Below are 24,363 nucleotides of genomic sequence, written 5' to 3' on the forward strand. Positions count from 1 at the left end.
CCTCCGTTAATTCTTTCAGATTTGAAAAAACGGTGTATACAACTTTCCTCCCTTGGTGACCGTGCACAAGCTCCCAGGTGAGCGGAGTTATTCCTTTCTAGATCTGCCGCATCCCCGGATAAATGTAGTAATATCGCGGGGCCCACAATGCACGACGAATGCCAAAAGCCCGGTTTTGCACCGTTCCCATTCAGTAATGACGGTCGTTCCGCAAATGGTCCGAGTATCCGACACGTTGTTTCCAGTAGTCTCGCCGAAACGACATATGGAATTTGCAAATAGTATATCAAAAATAAAATATTAATAAAATTGGGGTGCAACACGAGGACTTCCCAGGAGGACACCCATCCTAGTACTACTCTCGCCCAAGCACGCTTAACTTCGGAGTTCTGATGGGATCCGGTGCATTAGTGCTGGTATGATCGCACCCGTTTGCTTCTTGTTCGTTTTAATCTTTATGCACTCATTATCTTGCTCCCCTCCGTTAATTCTTTCAGATTTGAAAAAACGGTATATGCAACTTTCCTCCCTTGGTTACCGTGCACAAGCTCCCAGGTGAGCGGAGTTATTCCTTTCTAGATCTGCCGCATCCCCGGATAAATGTAGTAATATCACGGGGCCCACAATGCACGACGAATGCCAAAAGCCCGGTTTTGCACCATTCCCATTCAGTAATGACGGTCGTTCCGCAAATGGTCCGAGTATCCGGCACGTTGTTTCCAGTTGTCTCGCCGAAACGACATATGGAATTTGCAAATAGTATATCAAAAATAAAATATTAATAAAATTGGGGTGCAACACGAGGACTTCCCAGGAGGTCACCCATCCTAGTACTACTCTCGCCCAAGCACGCTTAATTTCGGAGTTCTGATGGGATCCGGTGCATTAGTGCTGGTATGATCGCACCCGTTTTCTTCTTGTTCGCTTTAATCTTTATGCACTCACTATCTTGCTCCCCTCCATTAATTCTTTCAGACTTGAAAAAATGGTGTATGCAACTTTCCTCCCTTGGTAACCGTGCACAAGCTCCCAGGTGAGCGGAGTTATTCCTTTCTAGATCTGCCGCATCCCCGGATAAATGTAGTAATATCGCGGGGCCCACAATGCACGACGAATGCCAAAAGCCCGGTTTTGCACCATTCCCATTCAGTAATGACGGTCGTTCCGAAAATGGTCCGAGTATCCGGCACGTTGTTTCCAGTTGTCTCGCCGAAACGACATATGGAATTTGCAAATAGTATATCAAAAATAAAATATTAATAAAATTGGGGTGCAACACGAGGACTTCCCAGGAGGTCACCCATCCTAGTACTACTCTCGCCCAAGCACGCTTAACTTCGGAGTTCTGATGGGATCCGGTGCATTAGTGCTGGTATGATCGCACCCGTTTGCTTCTAGTTCGTTTTAATCTTTATGCACTCATTATCTTGCTCCCCTCCGTTAATTCTTTCAGATTTGAAAAAACGGTATATGCAACTTTCCTCCCTTGGTTACTGTGCACAAGCTCCCAGGTGAGCGGAGTTATTCCTTTCTAGATCTGCCGCATCCCCGGATAAATGTAGTAATATCGCGGGGCCCACAATGCACGACGAATGCCAAAAGCCCGGTTTTGCACCGTTCCCATTCAGTAATGACGGTCGTTCCGCAAATGGTCCGAGTATCCGGCACGTTGTTTCCAGTTGTCTCGCCGAAACGACATATGGAATTTGCAAATAGTATATCAAAAATAAAATATTAATAAAATTGGGGTGCAACACGAGGACTTCCCAGGAGGTCACCCATCCTAGTACTACTCTCGCCCAAGCACGCTTAACTTCGGAGTTCTGATGGGATCCGGTGCATTAGTGCTGGTATGATCGCACCCGTTTGCTTCTTGTTCGCTTTAATCTTTATGCACTCATTATCTTGCTCCCCTCCGTTAATTCTTTCAGATTTGAAAAAACGGTGTATGCAACTTTCCTCCCTTGGTGACCGTGCACAAGCTCCCAGGTGAGCGGAGTTATTCCTTTCTAGATCTGCCGCATCCCCGGATAAATGTAGTAATATCGCGGGGCCCACAATGCACGACGAATGCCAAAAGCCCGGTTTTGCACCGTTCCCATTCAGTAATGACGGTCGTTCCGCAAATGGTCCGAGTATCCGGCACGTTGTTTCCAGTTGTCTCGCCGAAACGACATATGGAATTTGCAAATAGTATATCAAAAATAAAATATTAATAAAATTGGGATGCAACACGAGGACTTCCCAGGAGGTCACCCATCCTAGTACTACTCTCGCCCAAGCACGCTTAACTTCGGAGTTCTGATGGGATCCGGTGCATTAGTGCTGGTATGATCGCACCCGTTTGTTTCTTGTTCGTTTTAATCTTTATGCACTCATTATCTTGCTCCCCTCCGTTAATTCTTTCAGATTTGAAAAAACGGTATATGCAACTTTCCTCCCTTGGTTACCGTGCACAAGCTCCCAGGTGAGCGGAGTTATTCCTTTCTAGATCTGCCGCATCCCCGGATAAATGTAGTAATATCGCGGGGCCCACAATGCACGACGAATGCCAAAAGCACGGTTTTGCACCGTTCCCATTCAGTAATGACGGTCGTTCCGCAAATGGTCCGAGTATCCGGCACGTTGTTTCCAGTTGTCTCGCCGAAACGACATATGGAATTTGCAAATAGTATATCAAAAATAAAATATTAATAAAATTGGGGTGCAACACGAGGACTTCCCAGGAGGTCACCCATCCTAGTACTACTCTCGCCCAAGCACGCTTAACTTCGGAGTTCTGATGGGATACGGTGCATTAGTGCTGGTATGATAGCACCCGTTTGCTTCTTGTTCGCTTTAATCTTTATGCCCTCATTATCTTGCTCCCCTCCGTTAATTCTTTCAGATTTGAAAAAACGGTGTATAAAACTTTCCTCCCTTGGTTACCGTGCACAAGCTCCCAGGTGAGCGGAGTTATTCCTTTCTAGATCTGCCGCATCCCCGGATAAATGTAGTAATATCGCGGGGCCCACAATGCACGACGAATGCCAAAAGCCCGGTTTTGCACCGTTCCCATTCAGTAATGACGGTCGTTCCGCAAATGGTCCGAGTATCCGGCACGTTGTTTCCAGTTGTCTCGCCGAAACGACATATGGAATTTGCAAATAGTATATCAAAAATAAAATATTAATAAAATTGGGGTGCAACACGAGGACTTCCCAGGAGGTCACCCATCCTAGTACTACTCTCGCCCAAGCACGCTTAACTTCGGAGTTCTGATGGGATCCGGTGCATTAGTGCTGGTATGATCGCACCCGTTTGCTTCTTGTTCGTTTTAATCTTTATGCACTCATTATCTTGCTCCCCTCCGTTAATTCTTTCAGATTTGAAAAAACGGTATATGCAACTTTCCTCCCTTGGTTACCGTGCACAAGCTCCCAGGTGAGCGGAGTTATTCCTTTCTAGATCTGCCGCATCCCCGGATAAATGTAGTAATATCGCGGGGCCCACAATGCACGACGAATGCCAAAAGCACGGTTTTGCACCGTTCCCATTCAGTAATGACGGTCGTTCCGCAAATGGTCCGAGTATCCGGCACGTTGTTTCCAGTTGTCTCGCCGAAACGACATATGGAATTTGCAAATAGTATATCAAAAATAAAATATTAATAAAATTGGGGTGCAACACGAGGACTTCCCAGGAGGTCACCCATCCTAGTACTACTCTCGCCCAAGCACGCTTAACTTCGGAGTTCTGATGGGATACGGTGCATTAGTGCTGGTATGATAGCACCCGTTTGCTTCTTGTTCGCTTTAATCTTTATGCACTCATTATCTTGCTCCCCTCCGTTAATTCTTTCAGATTTGAAAAAACGGTGTATAAAACTTTCCTCCCTTGGTTACCGTGCACAAGCTCCCAGGTGAGCGGAGTTATTCCTTTCTAGATCTGCCGCATCCCCGGATAAATGTAGTAATATCGCGGGGCCCACAATGCACGACGAATGCCAAAAGCCCGGTTTTGCACCGTTCCCATTCAGTAATGACGATCGTTCCGCAAATGGTCCGAGTATCCGGCACGTTGTTTCCAGTTGTCTCGCCGAAACGACATATGGAATTTGCAAATAATATATCAAAAATAAAATATTAATAAAATTGGGGTGCAACACGAGGAGTTCCCAGGAGGTCACCCATCCTAATACTACTCTATCCCAAGCACGCTTAACTTCGGAGTTCTGATGGGATACGGTGCATTAGTGCTGGTATGATAGCACCCGTTTGCTTCTTGTTCGCTTTAATCTTTATGCACTCATTATCTTAATCCCCTCCGTTAATTCTTTCAGATTTGAAAAAACGGTGTATAAAACTTTCCTCCCTTGGTTACCGTGCACAAGCTCCCAGGTGAGCGGAGTTATTCCTTTCTAGATCTGCCGCATCCCCGGATAAATGTAGTAATATCGCGGGGCCCACAATGCACGACGAATGCCAAAAGCCCGGTTTTGCAACGTTCCCATTCAGTAATGACAGTCGTTCCGCAAATGGTCCGAGTATCCGGCACGTTGTTTCCTGTTGTCTCGCCGAAACGACATATGGAATTTGCAAATAGAATATCAAAAATAAAATATTAATAAAATTGGGGTGCAACACGAGGACTTCCCAGGAGGTCACCCATCCTAGTACTACTCTCGCCCAAGCACGCTTAACTTCGGAGTTCTGATGGGATCCGGTGCATTAGTGCTGGTATGATCGCACCCGTTTGCTTCTTGTTCGTTTTAATCTTTATGCACTCATTATCTTGCTCCCCTCCGTTAATTCTTTCAGATTTGAAAAAACGGTATATGCAACTTTCCTCCCTTGGTTACCGTGCACAAGCTCCCAGGTGAGCGGAGTTATTCCTTTCTAGATCTGCCGCATCCCCGGATAAATGTAGTAATATCGCGGGGCCCACAATGCACGACGAATGCCAAAAGCCCGGTTTTGCAACGTTCCCATTCAGTAATGACAGTCGTTCCGCAAATGGTCCGAGTATCCGGCACGTTGTTTCCTGTTGTCTCGCCGAAACGACATATGGAATTTGCAAATAGTATATCAAAAACAAAATATTAATAAAATTGGGGTGCAACACGAGGACTTCCCAGGAGGTCACCCATCCAATTACTACTCTCGCCCAAGCACGCTTAACTTCGGAGTTCTGATGGGATCCGGTGCATTAGTGCTGGTATGATCGCACCTATTTGCTTCTTGTTCGCCTTAATCTTTATGCACTCATTATCTTGCTCCCCTCCGTTAATTCTTTCAGATTTGAAAAAACGGTGTATACAACTTTCCTCCCTTGGTGACCGTGCACAAGCTCCCAGGTGAGCGGAGTTATTCCTTTCTAGATCTGCCGCATCCCCGGATAAATGTAGTAATATCGCGGGGCCCACAATGCACGACGAATGCCAAAAGCCCGGTTTTGCACCGTTCCCATTCAGTAATGACGGTCGTTCCGCAAATGGTCCGAGTATCCGGCACGTTGTTTCCAGTTGTCTCGCCGAAACGACATATGGAATTTGCAAATAGTATATCAAAAATAAAATATTAATAAAATTGGGGTGCAACACGAGGACTTCCCAGGAGGTCACCCATCCTAGTACTACTCTCGCCCAAGCACGCTTAATTTCGGAGTTCTGATGGGATCCGGTGCATTAGTGCTGGTATGATCGCACCCGTTTTCTTCTTGTTCGCTTTAATCTTTATGCACTCACTATCTTGCTCCCCTCCATTAATTCTTTCAGACTTGAAAAAACGGTGTATGCAACTTTCCTCCCTTGGTAACCGTGCACAAGCTCCCAGGTGAGCGGAGTTATTCCTTTCTAGATCTGCCGCATCCCCGGATAAATGTAGTAATATCGCGGGGCCCACAATGCACGACGAATGCCAAAAGCCCGGTTTTGCACCGTTCCCATTCAGTAATGACGGTCGTTCCGAAAATGGTCCGAGTATCCGGCACGTTGTTTCCAGTTGTCTCGCCGAAACGACATATGGAATTTGCAAATAGTATATCAAAAATAAAATATTAATAAAATTGGGGTGCAACACGAGGACTTCCCAGGAGGTCACCCATCCTAGTACTACTCTCGCCCAAGCACGCTTAATTTCGGAGTTCTGATGGGATCCGGTGCATTAGTGCTGGTATGATCGCACCCGTTTTCTTCTTGTTCGCTTTAATCTTTATGCACTCACTATCTTGCTCCCCTCCATTAATTCTTTCAGACTTGAAAAAATGGTGTATGCAACTTTCCTCCCTTGGTAACCGTGCACAAGCTCCCAGGTGAGCGGAGTTATTCCTTTCTAGATCTGCCGCATCCCCGGATAAATGTAGTAATATCGCGGGGCCCACAATGCACGACGAATGCCAAAAGCCCGGTTTTGCACCGTTCCCATTCAGTAATGACAGTCGTTCCGCAAATGGTCTGAGTATCCGGCACGTTGTTTCCTGTTGTCTCGCCGAAACGACATATGGAATTTGCAAATATTATATCAAAAATAAAATATTAATAAAATTGGGGTGCAACACGAGGACTTCCCAGGAGGTCACCCATCCTAGTACTACTCTCGCCCAAGCACGCTTAACTTCGGAGTTCTGATGGGATCCGGTGCATTAGTGCTGGTATGATCGCACCTATTTGCTTGTTGTTCGCCTTAATCTTTATGCACTCATTATCTTGCTCCCCTCCGTTAATTCTTTCAGATTTGAAAAAACGGTGTATACAACTTTCCTCCCTTGGTGACCGTGCACAAGCTCCCAGGTGAGCGGAGTTATTCCTTTCTAGATCTGCCGCATCCCCGGATAAATGTAGTAATATCGCGGGGCCCACAATGCACGACGAATGCCAAAAGCCCGGTTTTGCACCGTTCCCATTCAGTAATGACGGTCGTTCCGCAAATGGTCCGAGTATCCGACACGTTGTTTCCAGTAGTCTCGCCGAAACGACATATGGAATTTGCAAATAGTATATCAAAAATAAAATATTAATAAAATTGGGGTGCAACACGAGGACTTCCCAGGAGGACACCCATCCTAGTACTACTCTCGCCCAAGCACGCTTAACTTCGGAGTTCTGATGGGATCCGGTGCATTAGTGCTGGTATGATCGCACCCGTTTGCTTCTTGTTCGTTTTAATCTTTATGCACTCATTATCTTGCTCCCCTCCGTTAATTCTTTCAGATTTGAAAAAACGGTATATGCAACTTTCCTCCCTTGGTTACCGTGCACAAGCTCCCAGGTGAGCGGAGTTATTCCTTTCTAGATCTGCCGCATCCCCGGATAAATGTAGTAATATCACGGGGCCCACAATGCACGACGAATGCCAAAAGCCCGGTTTTGCACCATTCCCATTCAGTAATGACGGTCGTTCCGCAAATGGTCCGAGTATCCGGCACGTTGTTTCCAGTTGTCTCGCCGAAACGACATATGGAATTTGCAAATAGTATATCAAAAATAAAATATTAATAAAATTGGGGTGCAACACGAGGACTTCCCAGGAGGTCACCCATCCTAGTACTACTCTCGCCCAAGCACGCTTAATTTCGGAGTTCTGATGGGATCCGGTGCATTAGTGCTGGTATGATCGCACCCGTTTTCTTCTTGTTCGCTTTAATCTTTATGCACTCACTATCTTGCTCCCCTCCATTAATTCTTTCAGACTTGAAAAAATGGTGTATGCAACTTTCCTCCCTTGGTAACCGTGCACAAGCTCCCAGGTGAGCGGAGTTATTCCTTTCTAGATCTGCCGCATCCCCGGATAAATGTAGTAATATCGCGGGGCCCACAATGCACGACGAATGCCAAAAGCCCGGTTTTGCACCATTCCCATTCAGTAATGACGGTCGTTCCGAAAATGGTCCGAGTATCCGGCACGTTGTTTCCAGTTGTCTCGCCGAAACGACATATGGAATTTGCAAATAGTATATCAAAAATAAAATATTAATAAAATTGGGGTGCAACACGAGGACTTCCCAGGAGGTCACCCATCCTAGTACTACTCTCGCCCAAGCACGCTTAACTTCGGAGTTCTGATGGGATCCGGTGCATTAGTGCTGGTATGATCGCACCCGTTTGCTTCTAGTTCGTTTTAATCTTTATGCACTCATTATCTTGCTCCCCTCCGTTAATTCTTTCAGATTTGAAAAAACGGTATATGCAACTTTCCTCCCTTGGTTACTGTGCACAAGCTCCCAGGTGAGCGGAGTTATTCCTTTCTAGATCTGCCGCATCCCCGGATAAATGTAGTAATATCGCGGGGCCCACAATGCACGACGAATGCCAAAAGCCCGGTTTTGCACCGTTCCCATTCAGTAATGACGGTCGTTCCGCAAATGGTCCGAGTATCCGGCACGTTGTTTCCAGTTGTCTCGCCGAAACGACATATGGAATTTGCAAATAGTATATCAAAAATAAAATATTAATAAAATTGGGGTGCAACACGAGGACTTCCCAGGAGGTCACCCATCCTAGTACTACTCTCGCCCAAGCACGCTTAACTTCGGAGTTCTGATGGGATCCGGTGCATTAGTGCTGGTATGATCGCACCCGTTTGCTTCTTGTTCGCTTTAATCTTTATGCACTCATTATCTTGCTCCCCTCCGTTAATTCTTTCAGATTTGAAAAAACGGTGTATGCAACTTTCCTCCCTTGGTGACCGTGCACAAGCTCCCAGGTGAGCGGAGTTATTCCTTTCTAGATCTGCCGCATCCCCGGATAAATGTAGTAATATCGCGGGGCCCACAATGCACGACGAATGCCAAAAGCCCGGTTTTGCACCGTTCCCATTCAGTAATGACGGTCGTTCCGCAAATGGTCCGAGTATCCGGCACGTTGTTTCCAGTTGTCTCGCCGAAACGACATATGGAATTTGCAAATAGTATATCAAAAATAAAATATTAATAAAATTGGGATGCAACACGAGGACTTCCCAGGAGGTCACCCATCCTAGTACTACTCTCGCCCAAGCACGCTTAACTTCGGAGTTCTGATGGGATCCGGTGCATTAGTGCTGGTATGATCGCACCCGTTTGTTTCTTGTTCGTTTTAATCTTTATGCACTCATTATCTTGCTCCCCTCCGTTAATTCTTTCAGATTTGAAAAAACGGTATATGCAACTTTCCTCCCTTGGTTACCGTGCACAAGCTCCCAGGTGAGCGGAGTTATTCCTTTCTAGATCTGCCGCATCCCCGGATAAATGTAGTAATATCGCGGGGCCCACAATGCACGACGAATGCCAAAAGCACGGTTTTGCACCGTTCCCATTCAGTAATGACGGTCGTTCCGCAAATGGTCCGAGTATCCGGCACGTTGTTTCCAGTTGTCTCGCCGAAACGACATATGGAATTTGCAAATAGTATATCAAAAATAAAATATTAATAAAATTGGGGTGCAACACGAGGACTTCCCAGGAGGTCACCCATCCTAGTACTACTCTCGCCCAAGCACGCTTAACTTCGGAGTTCTGATGGGATACGGTGCATTAGTGCTGGTATGATAGCACCCGTTTGCTTCTTGTTCGCTTTAATCTTTATGCCCTCATTATCTTGCTCCCCTCCGTTAATTCTTTCAGATTTGAAAAAACGGTGTATAAAACTTTCCTCCCTTGGTTACCGTGCACAAGCTCCCAGGTGAGCGGAGTTATTCCTTTCTAGATCTGCCGCATCCCCGGATAAATGTAGTAATATCGCGGGGCCCACAATGCACGACGAATGCCAAAAGCCCGGTTTTGCACCGTTCCCATTCAGTAATGACGGTCGTTCCGCAAATGGTCCGAGTATCCGGCACGTTGTTTCCAGTTGTCTCGCCGAAACGACATATGGAATTTGCAAATAGTATATCAAAAATAAAATATTAATAAAATTGGGGTGCAACACGAGGACTTCCCAGGAGGTCACCCATCCTAGTACTACTCTCGCCCAAGCACGCTTAACTTCGGAGTTCTGATGGGATCCGGTGCATTAGTGCTGGTATGATCGCACCCGTTTGCTTCTTGTTCGTTTTAATCTTTATGCACTCATTATCTTGCTCCCCTCCGTTAATTCTTTCAGATTTGAAAAAACGGTATATGCAACTTTCCTCCCTTGGTTACCGTGCACAAGCTCCCAGGTGAGCGGAGTTATTCCTTTCTAGATCTGCCGCATCCCCGGATAAATGTACTAATATCGCGGGGCCCACAATGCACGACGAATGCCAAAAGCACGGTTTTGCACCGTTCCCATTCAGTAATGACGGTCGTTCCGCAAATGGTCCGAGTATCCGGCACGTTGTTTCCAGTTGTCTCGCCGAAACGACATATGGAATTTGCAAATAGTATATCAAAAATAAAATATTAATAAAATTGGGGTGCAACACGAGGACTTCCCAGGAGGTCACCCATCCTAGTACTACTCTCGCCCAAGCACGCTTAACTTCGGAGTTCTGATGGGATACGGTGCATTAGTGCTGGTATGATAGCACCCGTTTGCTTCTTGTTCGCTTTAATCTTTATGCACTCATTATCTTGCTCCCCTCCGTTAATTCTTTCAGATTTGAAAAAACGGTGTATAAAACTTTCCTCCCTTGGTTACCGTGCACAAGCTCCCAGGTGAGCGGAGTTATTCCTTTCTAGATCTGCCGCATCCCCGGATAAATGTAGTAATATCGCGGGGCCCACAATGCACGACGAATGCCAAAAGCCCGGTTTTGCACCGTTCCCATTCAGTAATGACGATCGTTCCGCAAATGGTCCGAGTATCCGGCACGTTGTTTCCAGTTGTCTCGCCGAAACGACATATGGAATTTGCAAATAATATATCAAAAATAAAATATTAATAAAATTGGGGTGCAACACGAGGAGTTCCCAGGAGGTCACCCATCCTAATACTACTCTCTCCCAAGCACGCTTAACTTCGGAGTTCTGATGGGATACGGTGCATTAGTGCTGGTATGATAGCACCCGTTTGCTTCTTGTTCGCTTTAATCTTTATGCACTCATTATCTTAATCCCCTCCGTTAATTCTTTCAGATTTGAAAAAACGGTGTATAAAACTTTCCTCCCTTGGTTACCGTGCACAAGCTCCCAGGTGAGCGGAGTTATTCCTTTCTAGATCTGCCGCATCCCCGGATAAATGTAGTAATATCGCGGGGCCCACAATGCACGACGAATGCCAAAAGCCCGGTTTTGCACCGTTCCCATTCAGTAATGACGGTCGTTCCGCAAATGGTCCGAGTATCCGGCACGTTGTTTCCAGTTGTATCGCCGAAACGACATATGGAATTTGCAAATAGTATATCAAAAATAAAATATTAATAAAATTGGGGTGCAACACGAGGACTTCCCAGGAGGTCACCCATCCTATTACTACTCTCGCCCAAGCACGCTTAACTTCGGAGTTCTGATGGGATCCGGTGCATTAGTGCTGGTATGATCGCACCCGTTTGCTTCTTGTTCGTTTTAATCTTTATGCACTCATTATCTTGCTCCCCTCCGTTAATTCTTTCAGATTTGAAAAAACGGTATATGCAACTTTCCTCCCTTGGTTACCGTGCACAAGCTCCCAGGTGAGCGGAGTTATTCCTTTCTAGATCTGCCGCATCCCCGGATAAATGTAGTAATATCGCGGGGCCCACAATGCACGACGAATGCCAAAAGCCCGGTTTTGCACCGTTCCCATTCAGTAATGACAGTCGTTCCGCAAATGGTCCGAGTATCCGGCACGTTGTTTCCTGTTGTCTCGCCGAAACGACATATGGAATTTGCAAATAGTATATCAAAAATAAAATATTAATAAAATTGGGGTGCAACACGAGGACTTCCCAGGAGGTCACCCATCCTATTACTACTCTCGCCCAAGCACGCTTAACTTCGGAGTTCTGATGGGATCCGGTGCATTAGTGCTGGTATGATCGCACCTATTTGCTTCTTGTTCGCCTTAATCTTTATGCACTCATTATCTTGCTCCCCTCCGTTAATTCTTTCAGATTTGAAAAAACGGTGTATACAACTTTCCTCCCTTGGTGACCGTGCACAAGCTCCCAGGTGAGCGGAGTTATTCCTTTCTAGATCTGCCGCATCCCCGGATAAATGTAGTAATATCGCGGGGCCCACAATGCACGACGAATGCCAAAAGCCCGGTTTTGCACCGTTCCCATTCAGTAATGACGGTCGTTCCGCAAATGGTCCGAGTATCCGGCACGTTGTTTCCAGTTGTCTCGCCGAAACGACATATGGAATTTGCAAATAGTATATCAAAAATAAAATATTAATAAAATTGGGGTGCAACACGAGGACTTCCCAGGAGGTCACCCATCCTAGTACTACTCTCGCCCAAGCACGCTTAACTTCGGAGTTCTGATGGGATCCGGTGCATTAGTGCTGGTATGATCGCACCCGTTTGCTTCTTGTTCGTTTTAATCTTTATGCACTCATTATCTTGCTCCCCTCCGTTAATTCTTTCAGATTTGAAAAAACGGTATATGCAACTTTCCTCCCTTGGTTACCGTGCACAAGCTCCCAGGTGAGCGGAGTTATTCCTTTCTAGATCTGCCGCATCCCCGGATAAATGTAGTAATATCACGGGGCCCACAATGCACGATGAATGCCAAAAGCCCGGTTTTGCACCATTCCCATTCAGTAATGACGGTCGTTCCGCAAATGGTCCGAGTATCCGGCACGTTGTTTCCAGTTGTCTCGCCGAAACGACATATGGAATTTGCAAATAGTATATCAAAAATAAAATATTAATAAAATTGGGGTGCAACACGAGGACTTCCCAGGAGGTCACCCATCCTAGTACTACTCTCGCCCAAGCACGCTTAATTTCGGAGTTCTGATGGGATCCGGTGCATTAGTGCTGGTATGATCGCACCCGTTTTCTTCTTGTTCGCTTTAATCTTTATGCACTCACTATCTTGCTCCCCTCCATTAATTCTTTCAGACTTGAAAAAACGGTGTATGCAACTTTCCTCCCTTGGTAACCGTGCACAAGCTCCCAGGTGAGCGGAGTTATTCCTTTCTAGATCTGCCGCATCCCCGGATAAATGTAGTAATATCGCGGGGCCCACAATGCACGACGAATGCCAAAAGCCCGGTTTTGCACCGTTCCCATTCAGTAATGACGGTCGTTCCGAAAATGGTCCGAGTATCCGGCACGTTGTTTCCAGTTGTCTCGCCGAAACGACATATGGAATTTGCAAATAGTATATCAAAAATAAAATATTAATAAAATTGGGGTGCAACACGAGGACTTCCCAGGAGGTCACCCATCCTAGTACTACTCTCGCCCAAGCACGCTTAATTTCGGAGTTCTGATGGGATCCGGTGCATTAGTGCTGGTATGATCGCACCCGTTTTCTTCTTGTTCGCTTTAATCTTTATGCACTCACTATCTTGCTCCCCTCCATTAATTCTTTCAGACTTGAAAAAATGGTGTATGCAACTTTCCTCCCTTGGTAACCGTGCACAAGCTCCCAGGTGAGCGGAGTTATTCCTTTCTAGATCTGCCGCATCCCCGGATAAATGTAGTAATATCGCGGGGCCCACAATGCACGACGAATGCCAAAAGCCCGGTTTTGCACCGTTCCCATTCAGTAATGACAGTCGTTCCGCAAATGGTCCGAGTATCCGGCACGTTGTTTCCTGTTGTCTCGCCGAAACGACATATGGAATTTGCAAATATTATATCAAAAATAAAATATTAATAAAATTGGGGTGCAACACGAGGACTTCCCAGGAGGTCACCCATCCTAGTACTACTCTCGCCCAAGCACGCTTAACTTCGGAGTTCTGATGGGATCCGGTGCATTAGTGCTGGTATGATCGCACCTATTTGCTTCTTGTTCGCCTTAATCTTTATGCACTCATTATCTTGCTCCCCTCCGTTAATTCTTTCAGATTTGAAAAAACGGTGTATAGGAGGTCACCCATCCTAGTACTACTCTCGCCCAAGCACGCTTAACTTCGGAGTTCTGATGGGATCCGGTGCATTAGTGCTGGTATGATCGCACCCGTTTGCTTCTTGTTCGTTTTAATCTTTATGCACTCATTATCTTGCTCCCCTCCGTTAATTCTTTCAGATTTGAAAAAACGGTATATGCAACTTTCCTCCCTTGGTTACCGTGCACAAGCTCCCAGGTGAGCGGAGTTATTCCTTTCTAGATCTGCCGCATCCCCGGATAAATGTAGTAATATCGCGGGGCCCACAATGCACGACGAATGCCAAAAGCACGGTTTTGCACCGTTCCCATTCAGTAATGACGGTCGTTCCGCAAATGGTCCGAGTATCCGGCACGTTGTTTCCAGTTGTCTCGCCGAAACGACATATGGAATTTGCAAATAGTATATCAAAAATAAAATATTAATAAAATTGGGGTGCAACACGAGGACTTCCCAGGAGGTCACCCATCCTAGTACTACTCTCGCCCAAGCACGCTTAACTTCAGAGTGCTGATGGGATACGGTGCATTAGTGCTGGTATGATAGCACCCGTTTGCTTCTTGTTCGCTTTAATCTTTATGCACTCATTATCTTGCTCCCCTCCGTTAATTCTTTCAGATTTGAAAAAACGGTGTATAAAACTTTCCTCCCTTGGTTACCGTGCACAAGCTCCCAGGTGAGCGGAGTTATTCCTTTCTAGATCTGCCGCATCCCCGGATAAATGTAGTAATATCGCGGGGCCCACAATGCACGACGAATGCCAAAAGCCCGGTTTTGCACCGTTCCCATTCAGTAATGACGGTCGTTCCGCAAATGGTCCGAGTATCCGGCACGTTGTTTCCAGTTGTCTCGCCGAAACGACATATGGAATTTGCAAATAGTATATCAAAAATAAAATATTAATAAAATTGGGGTGCAACACGAGGACTTCCCAGGAGGTCACCCATCCTAGTACTACTCTCGCCCAAGCACGCTTAACTTAGGAGTTCTGATGGGATCCGGTGCATTAGTGCTGGTATGATCGCACCCGTTTGCTTCTTGTTCGTTTTAATCTTTATGCACTCATTATCTTGCTCCCCTCCGTTAATTCTTTCAGATTTGAAAAAACGGTATATGCAACTTTCCTCCCTTGGTTACCGTGCACAAGCTCCCAGGTGAGCGGAGTTATTCCTTTCTAGATCTGCCACATCCCCGGATAAATGTAGTAATATCGCGGGGCCCACAATGCACGACGAATGCCAAAAGCCCGGTTTTGCACCGTTCCCATTCAGTAATGACAGTCGTTCCGCAAATGGTCCGAGTATCCGGCACGTTGTTTCCTGTTGTCTCGCCGAAACGACATATGGAATTTGCAAATAGTATATCAAAAATAAAATATTAATAAAATTGGGGTGCAACACGAGGACTTCCCAGGAGGTCACCCATCCTATTACTACTCTCGCCCAAGCACGCTTAACTTCGAAGTTCTGATGGGATCCGGTGCATTAGTGCTGGTATGATCGCACCTATTTGCTTCTTGTTCGCCTTAATCTTTATGCACTCATTATCTTGCTCCCCTCCGTTAATTCTTTCAGATTTGAAAAAACGGTGTATACAACTTTCCTCCCTTGGTGACCGTGCACAAGCTCCCAGGTGAGCGGAGTTATTCCTTTCTAGATCTGCCGCATCCCCGGATAAATGTAGTAATATCGCGGGGCCCACAATGCACGACGAATGCCAAAAGCCCGGTTTTGCACCGTTCCCATTCAGTAATGACGGTCGTTCCGCAAATGGTCCGAGTATCCGGCACGTTGTTTCCAGTTGTCTCGCCGAAACGACATATGGAATTTGCAAATAGTATATCAAAAATAAAATATTAATAAAATTGGGGTGCAACACGAGGACTTCCCAGGAGGTCACCCATCCTAGTACTACTCTCGCCCAAGCACGCTTAACTTCGGAGTTCTGATGGGATCCGGTGCATTAGTGCTGGTATGATCGCACCCGTTTGCTTCTTGTTCGTTTTAATCTTTATGCACTCATTATCATGCTCCCCTCCGTTAATTCTTTCAGATTTGAAAAAACGGTATATGCAACTTTCCTCCCTTGGTTACCGTGCACAAGCTCCCAGGTGAGCGGAGTTATTCCTTTCTAGATCTGCCGCATCCCCGGATAAATGTAGTAATATCACGGGGCCCACAATGCACGATGAATGCCAAAAGCCCGGTTTTGCACCATTCCCATTCAGTAATGACGGTCGTTCCGCAAATGGTCCGAGTATCCGGCACGTTGTTTCCAGTTGTCTCGCCGAAACGACATATGGAATTTGCAAATAGTATATCAAAAATAAAATATTAATAAAATTGGGGTGCAACACGAGGACTTCCCAGGAGGTCACCCATCCTAGTACTACTCTCGCCCAAGCACGCTTAATTTCGGAGTTCTGATGGGATCCGGTGCATTAGTGCTGGTATGATCGCACCCGTTTTCTTCTTGTTCGCTTTAATCTTTATGCACTCACTATCTTGCTCCCCTCCATTAATTCTTTCAGACTTGAAAAAACGGTGTATGCAACTTTCCTCCCTTGGTAACCGTGCACAAGCTCCCAGGTGAGCGGAGTTATTCCTTTCTAGATCTGCCGCATCCCCGGATAAATGTAGTAATATCGCGGGGCCCACAATGCACGACGAATGCCAAAAGCCCGGTTTTGCACCGTTCCCATTCAGTAATGACGGTCGTTCCGAAAATGGTCCGAGTATCCGGCACGTTGTTTCCAGTTGTCTCGCCGAAACGACATATGGAATTTGCAAATAGTATATCAAAAATAAAATATTAATAAAATTGGGGTGCAACACGAGGACTTCCCAGGAGGTCACCCATCCTAGTACTACTCTCGCCCAAGCACGCTTAATTTCGGAGTTCTGATGGGATCCGGTGCATTAGTGCTGGTATGATCGCACCCGTTTTCTTCTTGTTCGCTTTAATCTTTATGCACTCACTATCTTGCTCCCCTCCATTAATTCTTTCAGACTTGAAAAAATGGTGTATGCAACTTTCCTCCCTTGGTAACCGTGCACAAGCTCCCAGGTGAGCGGAGTTATTCCTTTCTAGATCTGCCGCATCCCCGGATAAATGTAGTAATATCGCGGGGCCCACAATGCACGACGAATGCCAAAAGCCCGGTTTTGCACCGTTCCCATTCAGTAATGACAGTCGTTCCGCAAATGGTCCGAGTATCCGGCACGTTGTTTCCTGTTGTCTCGCCGAAACGACATATGGAATTTGCAAATATTATATCAAAAATAAAATATTAATAAAATTGGGGTGCAACACGAGGACTTCCCAGGAGGTCACCCATCCTAGTACTACTCTCGCCCAAGCACGCTTAACTTCGGAGTTCTGATGGGATCCGGTGCATTAGTGCTGGTATGATCGCACCTATTTGCTTCTTGTTCGCCTTAATCTTTATGCACTCATTATCTTGCTCCCCTCCGTTAATTCTTTCAGATTTGAAAAAACGGTGTATACAACTTTCCTCCCTTGGTGACCGTGCACAAGCTCCCAGGTGAGCGGAGTTATTCCTTTCTAGATCTGCCGCATCCCCGGATAAATGTAGTAATATCGCGGGGCCCACAATGCACGACGAATGCCAAAAGCCCGGTTTTGCACCGTTCCCATTCAGTAATGACGGTCGTTCCGCAAATGGTCCGAGTATCCGACACGTTGTTTCCAGTTGTCTCGCCGAAACGACATATGGAATTTGCAAATAGTATATCAAAAATAAAATATTAATAAAATTGGGGTGCAACACGAGGACTTCCCAGGAGGTCACCCATCCTAGTACTACTCTCGCCCAAGCACGCTTAACTTCGGAGTTCTGATGGGATCCGGTGCATTAGTGCTGGTATGATCGCACCCGTTTGCTTCTTGTTCGTTTTAATCATTATGCACTCATTATCTTGCTCCCCTCCGTTAATTCTTTCAGATTTGAAAAAACGGTATATGCAACTTTCCTCCCTTGGTTACCGTGCACAAGCTCCCAGGTGAGCGGAGTTATTCCTTTCTAGATCTGCCGCATCCCCGGATAAATGTAGTAATATCACGGGGCCCACAATGCACGACGAATGCCAAAAGCCCGGTTTTGCACCATTCCCATTCAGTAATGACGGTCGTTCCGCAAATGGTCCGAGTATCCGGCACGTTGTTTCCAGTTGTCTCGCCGAAACGACATATGGAATTTGCAAATAGTATATCAAAAATAAAATATTAATAAAATTGGGGTGCAACACGAGGACTTCCCAGGAGGTCACCCATCCTAGTACTACTCTCGCCCAAGCACGCTTAATTTCGGAGTTCTGATGGGATCCGGTGCATTAGTGCTGGTATGATCGCACCCGTTTTCTTCTTGTTCGCTTTAATCTTTATGCACTCACTATCTTGCTCCCCTCCATTAATTCTTTCAGACTTGAAAAAATGGTGTATGCAACTTTCCTCCCTTGGTAACCGTGCAGAAGCTCCCAGGTGAGCGGAGTTATTCCTTTCTAGATCTGCCGCATCCCCGGATAAATGTAGTAATATCGCGGGGCCCATAATGCACGACGAATGCCAAAAGCCCGGTTTTGCACCGTTCCCATTCAGTAATGACGGTCGTTCCGAAAATGGTCCGAGTATCCGGCACGTTGTTTCCAGTTGTCTCGCCGAAACGACATATGGAATTTGCAAATAGTATATCAAAAATAAAATATTAATAAAATTGGGGTGCAACACGAGGACTTCCCAGGAGGTCACCCATCCTAGTACTACTCTCGCCCAAGCACGCTTAACTTCGGAGTTCTGATGGGATCCGGTGCATTAGTGCTGGTATGATCGCACCCGTTTGCTTCTAGTTCGTTTTAATCTTTATGCACTCATTATCTTGCTCCCCTCCGTTAATTCTTTCAGATTTGAAAAAACGGTATATGCAACTTTCCTCCCTTGGTTACTGTGCACAAGCTCCCAGGTGAGCGGAGTTATTCCTTTCTAGATCTGCCGCATCCCCGGATAAATGTAGTAATATCGCGGGGCCCACAATGCACGACGAATGCCAAAAGCCCGGTTTTGCACCGTTCCCATTCAGTAATGACGGTCGTTCCGCAAATGGTCCGAGTATCCGGCACGTTGTTTCCAGTTGTCTCGCCGAAACGACATATGGAATTTGCAAATAGTATATCAAAAATAAAATATTAATAAAATTGGGGTGCAACACGAGGACTTCCCAGGAGGTCACCCATCCTAGTACTACTCTCGCCCAAGCACGCTTAACTTCGGAGTTCTGATGGGATCCGGTGCATTAGTGCTGGTATGATCGCACCCGTTTGCTTCTTGTTCGCTTTAATCTTTATGCACTCATTATCTTGCTCCCCTCCGTTAATTCTTTCAGATTTGAAAAAACGGTGTATGCAACTTTCCTCCCTTGGTGACCGTGCACAAGCTCCCAGGTGAGCGGAGTTATTCCTTTCTAGATCTGCCGCATCCCCGGATAAATGTAGTAATATCGCGGGGCCCACAATGCACGACGAATGCCAAAAGCCCGGTTTTGCACCGTTCCCATTCAGTAATGACGGTCGTTCCGCAAATGGTCCGAGTATCCGGCACGTTGTTTCCAGTTGTCTCGCCGAAACGACATATGGAATTTGCAAATAGTATATCAAAAATAAAATATTAATAAAATTGGGGTGCAACACGAGGACTTCCCAGGAGGTCACCCATCCTAGTACTACTCTCGCCCAAGCACGCTTAACTTCGGAGTTCTGATGGGATCCGGTGCATTAGTGCTGGTATGATCGCACCCGTTTGCTTCTTGTTCGTTTTAATCTTTATGCACTCATTATCTTGCTCCCCTCCGTTAATTCTTTCAGATTTGAAAAAACGGTATATGCAACTTTCCTCCCTTGGTTACCGTGCACAAGCTCCCAGGTGAGCGGAGTTATTCCTTTCTAGATCTGCCGCATCCCCGGATAAATGTAGTAATATCGCGGGGCCCACAATGCACGACGAATGCCAAAAGCACGGTTTTGCACCGTTCCCATTCAGTAATGACGGTCGTTCCGCAAATGGTCCGAGTATCCGGCACGTTGTTTCCAGTTGTCTCGCCGAAACGACATATGGAATTTGCAAATAGTATATCAAAAATAAAATATTAATAAAATTGGGGTGCAACACGAGGACTTCCCAGGAGGTCACCCATCCTAGTACTACTCTCGCCCAAGCACGCTTAACTTCAGAGTTCTGATGGGATACGGTGCATTAGTGCTGGTATGATAGCACCCGTTTGCTTCTTGTTCGCTTTAATCTTTATGCACTCATTATCTTGCTCCCCTCCGTTAATTCTTTCAGATTTGAAAAAACGGTGTATAAAACTTTCCTCCCTTGGTTACCGTGCACAAGCTCCCAGGTGAGCGGAGTTATTCCTTTCTAGATCTGCCGCATCCCCGGATAAATGTAGTAATATCGCGGGGCCCACAATGCACGACGAATGCCAAAAGCCCGGTTTTGCACCGTTCCCATTCAGTAATGACGGTCGTTCCGCAAATGGTCCGAGTATCCGGCACGTTGTTTCCAGTTGTCTCGCCGAAACGACATATGGAATTTGCAAATAGTATATCAAAAATAAAATATTAATAAAATTGGGGTGCAACACGAGGAGTTCCCAGGAGGTCACCCATCCTAATACTACTCTCGCCCAAGCACGCTTAACTTCGGAGTTCTGATGGGATACGGTGCATTAGTGCTGGTATGATAGCACCCGTTTGCTTCTTGTTCGCTTTAATCTTTATGCACTCATTATCTTAATCCCCTCCGTTAATTCTTTCAGATTTGAAAAAACGGTGTATAAAACTTTCCTCCCTTGGTTACCGTGCACAAGCTCCCAGGTGAGCGGAGTTATTCCTTTCTAGATCTGCCGCATCCCCGGATAAATGTAGTAATATCGCGGGGCCCACAATGCACGACGAATGCCAAAAGCCCGGTTTTGCACCGTTCCCATTCAGTAATGACGGTCGTTCCGCAAATGGTCCGAGTATCCGGCACGTTGTTTCCAGTTGTCTCGCCGAAACGACATATGGAATTTGCAAATAGTATATCAAAAATAAAATATTAATAAAATTGGGGTGCAACACGAGGACTTCCCAGGAGGTCACCCATCCTAGTACTACTCTCGCCCAAGCACGCTTAACTTCGGAGTTCTGATGGGATCCGGTGCATTAGTGCTGGTATGATCGCACCCGTTTGCTTCTAGTTCGTTTTAATCTTTATGCACTCATTATCTTGCTCCCCTCCGTTAATTCTTTCAGATTTGAAAAAACGGTATATGCAACTTTCCTCCCTTGGTTACCGTGCACAAGCTCCCAGGTGAGCGGAGTTATTCCTTTCTAGATCTGCCGCATCCCCGGATAAATGTAGTAATATCGCGGGGCCCACAATGCACGACGAATGCCAAAAGCCCGGTTTTGCACCGTTCCCATTCAGTAATGACGGTCGTTCCGCAAATGGTCCGAGTATCCGGCACGTTGTTTCCAGTTGTCTCGCCGAAACGACATATGGAATTTGCAAATAGTATATCAAAAATAAAATATTAATAAAATTGGGGTGCAACACGAGGACTTCCTAGGAGGTCACCCATCCTAGTACTACTCTCGCCCAAGCACGCTTAACTTCGGAGTTCTGATGGGATCCGGTGCATTAGTGCTGGTATGATCGCACCCGTTTGCTTCTTGTTCGCTTTAATCTTTATGCACTCATTATCTTGCTCCCCTCCGTTAATTCTTTCAGATTTGAAAAAACGGTGTATGCAACTTTCCTCCCTTGGTGACCGTGCACAAGCTCCCAGGTGAGCGGAGTTATTCCTTTCTAGATCTGCCGCATCCCCGGATAAATGTAGTAATATCGCGGGGCCCACAATGCACGACGAATGCCAAAAGCCCGGTTTTGCACCGTTCCCATTCAGTAATGACGGTCGTTCCGCAAATGGTCCGAGTATCCGGCACGTTGTTTCCAGTTGTCTCGCCGAAACGACATATGGAATTTGCAAATAGTATATCAAAAATAAAATATTAATAAAATTGGGGTGCAACACGAGGACTTCCCAGGAGGTCACCCATCCTAGTACTACTCTCGCCCAAGCACGCTTAACTTCGGAGTTCTGATGGGATCCGGTGCATTAGTGCTGGTATGATCGCACCCGTTTGTTTCTTGTTCGTTTTAATCTTTATGCACTCATTATCTTGCTCCCCTCCGTTAATTCTTTCAGATTTGAAAAAACGGTATATGCAACTTTCCTCCCTTGGTTACCGTGCACAAGCTCCCAGGTGAGCGGAGTTATTCCTTTCTAGATTTGCCGCATCCCCGGATAAATGTAGTAATATCGCGGGGCCCACAATGCACGACGAATGCCAAAAGCCCGGTTTTGCACCGTTCCCATTCAGTAATGACGGTCGTTCCGCAAATGGTCCGAGTATCCGGCACGTTGTTTCCAGTTGTCTCGCCGAAACGACATATGGAATTTGCAAATAGTATATCAAAAATAAAATATTAATAAAATTGGGGTGCAACACGAGGAGTTCCCAGGAGGTCACCCATCCTAATACTACTCTCGCCCAAGCACGCTTAACTTCGGAGTTCTGATGGGATACGGTGCATTAGTGCTGGTATGATAGCACCCGTTTGCTTCTTGTTCGCTTTAATCTTTATGCACTCATTATCTTAATCCCCTCCGTTAATTCTTTCAGATTTGAAAAAACGGTGTATAAAACTTTCCTCCCTTGGTTACCGTGCACAAGCTCCCAGGTGAGCGGAGTTATTCCTTTCTAGATCTGCCGCATCCCCGGATAAATGTAGTAATATCGCGGGGCCCACAATGCACGACGAATGCCAAAAGCCCGGTTTTGCACCGTTCCCATTCAGTAATGACGGTCGTTCCGCAAATGGTCCGAGTATCCGGCACGTTGTTTCCAGTTGTCTCGCCGAAACGACATATGGAATTTGCAAATAGTATATCAAAAATAAAATATTAATAAAATTGGGGTGCAACACGAGGACTTCCCAGGAGGTCACCCATCCTAGTACTACTCTCGCCCAAGCACGCTTAACTTCGGAGTTCTGATGGGATCCGGTGCATTAGTGCTGGTATGATCGCACCCGTTTGCTTCTAGTTCGTTTTAATCTTTATGCACTCATTATCTTGCTCCCCTCCGTTAATTCTTTCAGATTTGAAAAAACGGTATATGCAACTTTCCTCCCTTGGTTACTGTGCACAAGCTCCCAGGTGAGCGGAGTTATTCCTTTCTAGATCTGCCGCATCCCCGGATAAATGTAGTAATATCGCGGGGCCCACAATGCACGACGAATGCCAAAAGCCCGGTTTTGCACCGTTCCCATTCAGTAATGACGGTCGTTCCGCAAATGGTCCGAGTATCCGGCACGTTGTTTCCAGTTGTCTCGCCGAAACGACATATGGAATTTGCAAATAGTATATCAAAAATAAAATATTAATAAAATTGGGGTGCAACACGAGGACTTCCCAGGAGGTCACCCATCCTAGTACTACTCTCGCCCAAGCACGCTTAACTTCGGAGTTCTGATGGGATCCGGTGCATTAGTGCTGGTATGATCGCACCCGTTTGCTTCTTGTTCGCTTTAATCTTTATGCACTCATTATCTTGCTCCCCTCCGTTAATTCTTTCAGATTTGAAAAAACGGTGTATGCAACTTTCCTCCCTTGGTGACCGTGCACAAGCTCCCAGGTGAGCGGAGTTATTCCTTTCTAGATCTGCCGCATCCCCGGATAAATGTAGTAATATCGCGGGGCCCACAATGCACGACGAATGCCAAAAGCCCGGTTTTGCACCGTTCCCATTCAGTAATGACGGTCGTTCCGCAAATGGTCCGAGTATCCGGCACGTTGTTTCCAGTTGTCTCGCCGAAACGACATATGGAATTTGCAAATAGTATATCAAAAATAAAATATTAATAAAATTGGGGTGCAACACGAGGACTTCCCAGGAGGTCACCCATCCTAGTACTACTCTCGCCCAAGCACGCTTAACTTCGGAGTTCTGATGGGATCCGGTGCATTAGTGCTGGTATGATCGCACCCGTTTGATTCTTGTTCGTTTTAATCTTTATGCACTCATTATCTTGCTCCCCTCCGTTAATTCTTTCAGATTTGAAAAAACGGTATATGCAACTTTCCTCCCTTGGTTACCGTGCACAAGCTCCCAGGTGAGCGGAGTTATTCCTTTCTAGATCTGCCGCATCCCCGGATAAATGTAGTAATATCGCGGGGCCCACAATGCACGACGAATGCCAAAAGCACGGTTTTGCACCGTTCCCATTCAGTAATGACGGTCGTTCCGCAAATGGTCCGAGTATCCGGCACGTTGTTTCCAGTTGTCTCGCCGAAACGACATATGGAATTTGCAAATA

General features: G+C 46.1%; 47 non-coding genes and 3 pseudogenes across 47 annotated transcripts; all 50 read right to left on the bottom strand.

The window, feature by feature from the left end:
- Nucleotides 1-311: 311 nt before the first annotated feature.
- LOC148859033 (5S ribosomal RNA) lies at nt 312-430 on the bottom strand. Its single transcript, XR_016095751.1, has one exon. It is a non-coding gene; the product is annotated as a 5S ribosomal RNA (ribosomal RNA).
- A 359-nt stretch (nt 431-789) lies between these two features.
- LOC148859034 (5S ribosomal RNA) lies at nt 790-908 on the bottom strand. The gene has a single exon (XR_016096334.1). It is a non-coding gene; the product is annotated as a 5S ribosomal RNA (ribosomal RNA).
- Nucleotides 909-1,267: 359 nt separating this feature from the next.
- On the bottom strand, nt 1,268-1,386 carry LOC148859035 (5S ribosomal RNA). The gene has a single exon (XR_016097633.1). It is a non-coding gene; the product is annotated as a 5S ribosomal RNA (ribosomal RNA).
- A 359-nt stretch (nt 1,387-1,745) lies between these two features.
- On the bottom strand, nt 1,746-1,864 carry LOC148859036 (5S ribosomal RNA). The gene has a single exon (XR_016097644.1). It is a non-coding gene; the product is annotated as a 5S ribosomal RNA (ribosomal RNA).
- A 359-nt stretch (nt 1,865-2,223) lies between these two features.
- Nucleotides 2,224-2,342, bottom strand: LOC148859037 (5S ribosomal RNA). Its single transcript, XR_016095736.1, has one exon. It is a non-coding gene; the product is annotated as a 5S ribosomal RNA (ribosomal RNA).
- A 359-nt stretch (nt 2,343-2,701) lies between these two features.
- Nucleotides 2,702-2,820, bottom strand: LOC148859038 (5S ribosomal RNA). Its single transcript, XR_016097547.1, has one exon. It is a non-coding gene; the product is annotated as a 5S ribosomal RNA (ribosomal RNA).
- Nucleotides 2,821-3,179: 359 nt separating this feature from the next.
- On the bottom strand, nt 3,180-3,298 carry LOC148859039 (5S ribosomal RNA). Its single transcript, XR_016097655.1, has one exon. It is a non-coding gene; the product is annotated as a 5S ribosomal RNA (ribosomal RNA).
- A 359-nt stretch (nt 3,299-3,657) lies between these two features.
- LOC148859040 (5S ribosomal RNA) lies at nt 3,658-3,776 on the bottom strand. Its single transcript, XR_016097548.1, has one exon. It is a non-coding gene; the product is annotated as a 5S ribosomal RNA (ribosomal RNA).
- Nucleotides 3,777-4,135: 359 nt separating this feature from the next.
- On the bottom strand, nt 4,136-4,254 carry LOC148859041 (5S ribosomal RNA; annotated as a pseudogene).
- A 359-nt stretch (nt 4,255-4,613) lies between these two features.
- LOC148859042 (5S ribosomal RNA) lies at nt 4,614-4,732 on the bottom strand. Its single transcript, XR_016097667.1, has one exon. It is a non-coding gene; the product is annotated as a 5S ribosomal RNA (ribosomal RNA).
- Nucleotides 4,733-5,091: 359 nt separating this feature from the next.
- LOC148859043 (5S ribosomal RNA) lies at nt 5,092-5,210 on the bottom strand. The gene has a single exon (XR_016097041.1). It is a non-coding gene; the product is annotated as a 5S ribosomal RNA (ribosomal RNA).
- A 359-nt stretch (nt 5,211-5,569) lies between these two features.
- LOC148859044 (5S ribosomal RNA) lies at nt 5,570-5,688 on the bottom strand. The gene has a single exon (XR_016096335.1). It is a non-coding gene; the product is annotated as a 5S ribosomal RNA (ribosomal RNA).
- A 359-nt stretch (nt 5,689-6,047) lies between these two features.
- On the bottom strand, nt 6,048-6,166 carry LOC148859045 (5S ribosomal RNA). The gene has a single exon (XR_016096336.1). It is a non-coding gene; the product is annotated as a 5S ribosomal RNA (ribosomal RNA).
- Nucleotides 6,167-6,525: 359 nt separating this feature from the next.
- LOC148859046 (5S ribosomal RNA) lies at nt 6,526-6,644 on the bottom strand. Its single transcript, XR_016095994.1, has one exon. It is a non-coding gene; the product is annotated as a 5S ribosomal RNA (ribosomal RNA).
- Nucleotides 6,645-7,003: 359 nt separating this feature from the next.
- LOC148859047 (5S ribosomal RNA) lies at nt 7,004-7,122 on the bottom strand. The gene has a single exon (XR_016095752.1). It is a non-coding gene; the product is annotated as a 5S ribosomal RNA (ribosomal RNA).
- Nucleotides 7,123-7,481: 359 nt separating this feature from the next.
- LOC148859048 (5S ribosomal RNA) lies at nt 7,482-7,600 on the bottom strand. Its single transcript, XR_016096338.1, has one exon. It is a non-coding gene; the product is annotated as a 5S ribosomal RNA (ribosomal RNA).
- Nucleotides 7,601-7,959: 359 nt separating this feature from the next.
- Nucleotides 7,960-8,078, bottom strand: LOC148859049 (5S ribosomal RNA). Its single transcript, XR_016097678.1, has one exon. It is a non-coding gene; the product is annotated as a 5S ribosomal RNA (ribosomal RNA).
- A 359-nt stretch (nt 8,079-8,437) lies between these two features.
- On the bottom strand, nt 8,438-8,556 carry LOC148859050 (5S ribosomal RNA). The gene has a single exon (XR_016097691.1). It is a non-coding gene; the product is annotated as a 5S ribosomal RNA (ribosomal RNA).
- A 359-nt stretch (nt 8,557-8,915) lies between these two features.
- On the bottom strand, nt 8,916-9,034 carry LOC148859051 (5S ribosomal RNA). The gene has a single exon (XR_016095737.1). It is a non-coding gene; the product is annotated as a 5S ribosomal RNA (ribosomal RNA).
- A 359-nt stretch (nt 9,035-9,393) lies between these two features.
- Nucleotides 9,394-9,512, bottom strand: LOC148859052 (5S ribosomal RNA). Its single transcript, XR_016097549.1, has one exon. It is a non-coding gene; the product is annotated as a 5S ribosomal RNA (ribosomal RNA).
- A 359-nt stretch (nt 9,513-9,871) lies between these two features.
- On the bottom strand, nt 9,872-9,990 carry LOC148859053 (5S ribosomal RNA). The gene has a single exon (XR_016097704.1). It is a non-coding gene; the product is annotated as a 5S ribosomal RNA (ribosomal RNA).
- A 359-nt stretch (nt 9,991-10,349) lies between these two features.
- On the bottom strand, nt 10,350-10,468 carry LOC148859054 (5S ribosomal RNA). The gene has a single exon (XR_016097550.1). It is a non-coding gene; the product is annotated as a 5S ribosomal RNA (ribosomal RNA).
- Nucleotides 10,469-10,827: 359 nt separating this feature from the next.
- Nucleotides 10,828-10,946, bottom strand: LOC148859055 (5S ribosomal RNA; annotated as a pseudogene).
- Nucleotides 10,947-11,305: 359 nt separating this feature from the next.
- Nucleotides 11,306-11,424, bottom strand: LOC148859056 (5S ribosomal RNA). Its single transcript, XR_016096389.1, has one exon. It is a non-coding gene; the product is annotated as a 5S ribosomal RNA (ribosomal RNA).
- Nucleotides 11,425-11,783: 359 nt separating this feature from the next.
- LOC148859057 (5S ribosomal RNA) lies at nt 11,784-11,902 on the bottom strand. The gene has a single exon (XR_016097015.1). It is a non-coding gene; the product is annotated as a 5S ribosomal RNA (ribosomal RNA).
- A 359-nt stretch (nt 11,903-12,261) lies between these two features.
- Nucleotides 12,262-12,380, bottom strand: LOC148859058 (5S ribosomal RNA). Its single transcript, XR_016097717.1, has one exon. It is a non-coding gene; the product is annotated as a 5S ribosomal RNA (ribosomal RNA).
- A 359-nt stretch (nt 12,381-12,739) lies between these two features.
- On the bottom strand, nt 12,740-12,858 carry LOC148859059 (5S ribosomal RNA). Its single transcript, XR_016096339.1, has one exon. It is a non-coding gene; the product is annotated as a 5S ribosomal RNA (ribosomal RNA).
- A 359-nt stretch (nt 12,859-13,217) lies between these two features.
- Nucleotides 13,218-13,336, bottom strand: LOC148859060 (5S ribosomal RNA). The gene has a single exon (XR_016096340.1). It is a non-coding gene; the product is annotated as a 5S ribosomal RNA (ribosomal RNA).
- A 359-nt stretch (nt 13,337-13,695) lies between these two features.
- Nucleotides 13,696-13,814, bottom strand: LOC148859061 (5S ribosomal RNA). Its single transcript, XR_016095995.1, has one exon. It is a non-coding gene; the product is annotated as a 5S ribosomal RNA (ribosomal RNA).
- Nucleotides 13,815-14,355: 541 nt separating this feature from the next.
- On the bottom strand, nt 14,356-14,474 carry LOC148859062 (5S ribosomal RNA; annotated as a pseudogene).
- Nucleotides 14,475-14,833: 359 nt separating this feature from the next.
- On the bottom strand, nt 14,834-14,952 carry LOC148859063 (5S ribosomal RNA). The gene has a single exon (XR_016096487.1). It is a non-coding gene; the product is annotated as a 5S ribosomal RNA (ribosomal RNA).
- Nucleotides 14,953-15,311: 359 nt separating this feature from the next.
- LOC148859064 (5S ribosomal RNA) lies at nt 15,312-15,430 on the bottom strand. The gene has a single exon (XR_016097659.1). It is a non-coding gene; the product is annotated as a 5S ribosomal RNA (ribosomal RNA).
- Nucleotides 15,431-15,789: 359 nt separating this feature from the next.
- On the bottom strand, nt 15,790-15,908 carry LOC148859065 (5S ribosomal RNA). Its single transcript, XR_016097732.1, has one exon. It is a non-coding gene; the product is annotated as a 5S ribosomal RNA (ribosomal RNA).
- Nucleotides 15,909-16,267: 359 nt separating this feature from the next.
- On the bottom strand, nt 16,268-16,386 carry LOC148859066 (5S ribosomal RNA). The gene has a single exon (XR_016096341.1). It is a non-coding gene; the product is annotated as a 5S ribosomal RNA (ribosomal RNA).
- A 359-nt stretch (nt 16,387-16,745) lies between these two features.
- On the bottom strand, nt 16,746-16,864 carry LOC148859067 (5S ribosomal RNA). Its single transcript, XR_016096342.1, has one exon. It is a non-coding gene; the product is annotated as a 5S ribosomal RNA (ribosomal RNA).
- A 359-nt stretch (nt 16,865-17,223) lies between these two features.
- LOC148859068 (5S ribosomal RNA) lies at nt 17,224-17,342 on the bottom strand. The gene has a single exon (XR_016095996.1). It is a non-coding gene; the product is annotated as a 5S ribosomal RNA (ribosomal RNA).
- Nucleotides 17,343-17,701: 359 nt separating this feature from the next.
- LOC148859069 (5S ribosomal RNA) lies at nt 17,702-17,820 on the bottom strand. The gene has a single exon (XR_016097744.1). It is a non-coding gene; the product is annotated as a 5S ribosomal RNA (ribosomal RNA).
- Nucleotides 17,821-18,179: 359 nt separating this feature from the next.
- LOC148859070 (5S ribosomal RNA) lies at nt 18,180-18,298 on the bottom strand. Its single transcript, XR_016096343.1, has one exon. It is a non-coding gene; the product is annotated as a 5S ribosomal RNA (ribosomal RNA).
- A 359-nt stretch (nt 18,299-18,657) lies between these two features.
- On the bottom strand, nt 18,658-18,776 carry LOC148859071 (5S ribosomal RNA). Its single transcript, XR_016097756.1, has one exon. It is a non-coding gene; the product is annotated as a 5S ribosomal RNA (ribosomal RNA).
- Nucleotides 18,777-19,135: 359 nt separating this feature from the next.
- Nucleotides 19,136-19,254, bottom strand: LOC148859072 (5S ribosomal RNA). The gene has a single exon (XR_016097768.1). It is a non-coding gene; the product is annotated as a 5S ribosomal RNA (ribosomal RNA).
- A 359-nt stretch (nt 19,255-19,613) lies between these two features.
- Nucleotides 19,614-19,732, bottom strand: LOC148859073 (5S ribosomal RNA). Its single transcript, XR_016097779.1, has one exon. It is a non-coding gene; the product is annotated as a 5S ribosomal RNA (ribosomal RNA).
- A 359-nt stretch (nt 19,733-20,091) lies between these two features.
- On the bottom strand, nt 20,092-20,210 carry LOC148859074 (5S ribosomal RNA). The gene has a single exon (XR_016097967.1). It is a non-coding gene; the product is annotated as a 5S ribosomal RNA (ribosomal RNA).
- A 359-nt stretch (nt 20,211-20,569) lies between these two features.
- Nucleotides 20,570-20,688, bottom strand: LOC148859075 (5S ribosomal RNA). Its single transcript, XR_016098003.1, has one exon. It is a non-coding gene; the product is annotated as a 5S ribosomal RNA (ribosomal RNA).
- A 359-nt stretch (nt 20,689-21,047) lies between these two features.
- On the bottom strand, nt 21,048-21,166 carry LOC148859076 (5S ribosomal RNA). The gene has a single exon (XR_016097790.1). It is a non-coding gene; the product is annotated as a 5S ribosomal RNA (ribosomal RNA).
- Nucleotides 21,167-21,525: 359 nt separating this feature from the next.
- Nucleotides 21,526-21,644, bottom strand: LOC148859077 (5S ribosomal RNA). Its single transcript, XR_016096032.1, has one exon. It is a non-coding gene; the product is annotated as a 5S ribosomal RNA (ribosomal RNA).
- Nucleotides 21,645-22,003: 359 nt separating this feature from the next.
- LOC148859078 (5S ribosomal RNA) lies at nt 22,004-22,122 on the bottom strand. The gene has a single exon (XR_016097801.1). It is a non-coding gene; the product is annotated as a 5S ribosomal RNA (ribosomal RNA).
- A 359-nt stretch (nt 22,123-22,481) lies between these two features.
- Nucleotides 22,482-22,600, bottom strand: LOC148859079 (5S ribosomal RNA). Its single transcript, XR_016098004.1, has one exon. It is a non-coding gene; the product is annotated as a 5S ribosomal RNA (ribosomal RNA).
- Nucleotides 22,601-22,959: 359 nt separating this feature from the next.
- On the bottom strand, nt 22,960-23,078 carry LOC148859080 (5S ribosomal RNA). The gene has a single exon (XR_016097812.1). It is a non-coding gene; the product is annotated as a 5S ribosomal RNA (ribosomal RNA).
- A 359-nt stretch (nt 23,079-23,437) lies between these two features.
- On the bottom strand, nt 23,438-23,556 carry LOC148859081 (5S ribosomal RNA). The gene has a single exon (XR_016097823.1). It is a non-coding gene; the product is annotated as a 5S ribosomal RNA (ribosomal RNA).
- A 359-nt stretch (nt 23,557-23,915) lies between these two features.
- LOC148859082 (5S ribosomal RNA) lies at nt 23,916-24,034 on the bottom strand. Its single transcript, XR_016097834.1, has one exon. It is a non-coding gene; the product is annotated as a 5S ribosomal RNA (ribosomal RNA).
- Between the last annotated feature and the right edge of the window lie 329 nt (nt 24,035-24,363).

The sequence above is a fragment of the Nelumbo lutea genome, chromosome 4 (genome assembly GCF_056320005.1).
Source record: "Nelumbo lutea isolate HS-2025 chromosome 4, American lotus-T2T, whole genome shotgun sequence".
Taxonomy (NCBI): domain Eukaryota; kingdom Viridiplantae; phylum Streptophyta; class Magnoliopsida; order Proteales; family Nelumbonaceae; genus Nelumbo; species Nelumbo lutea.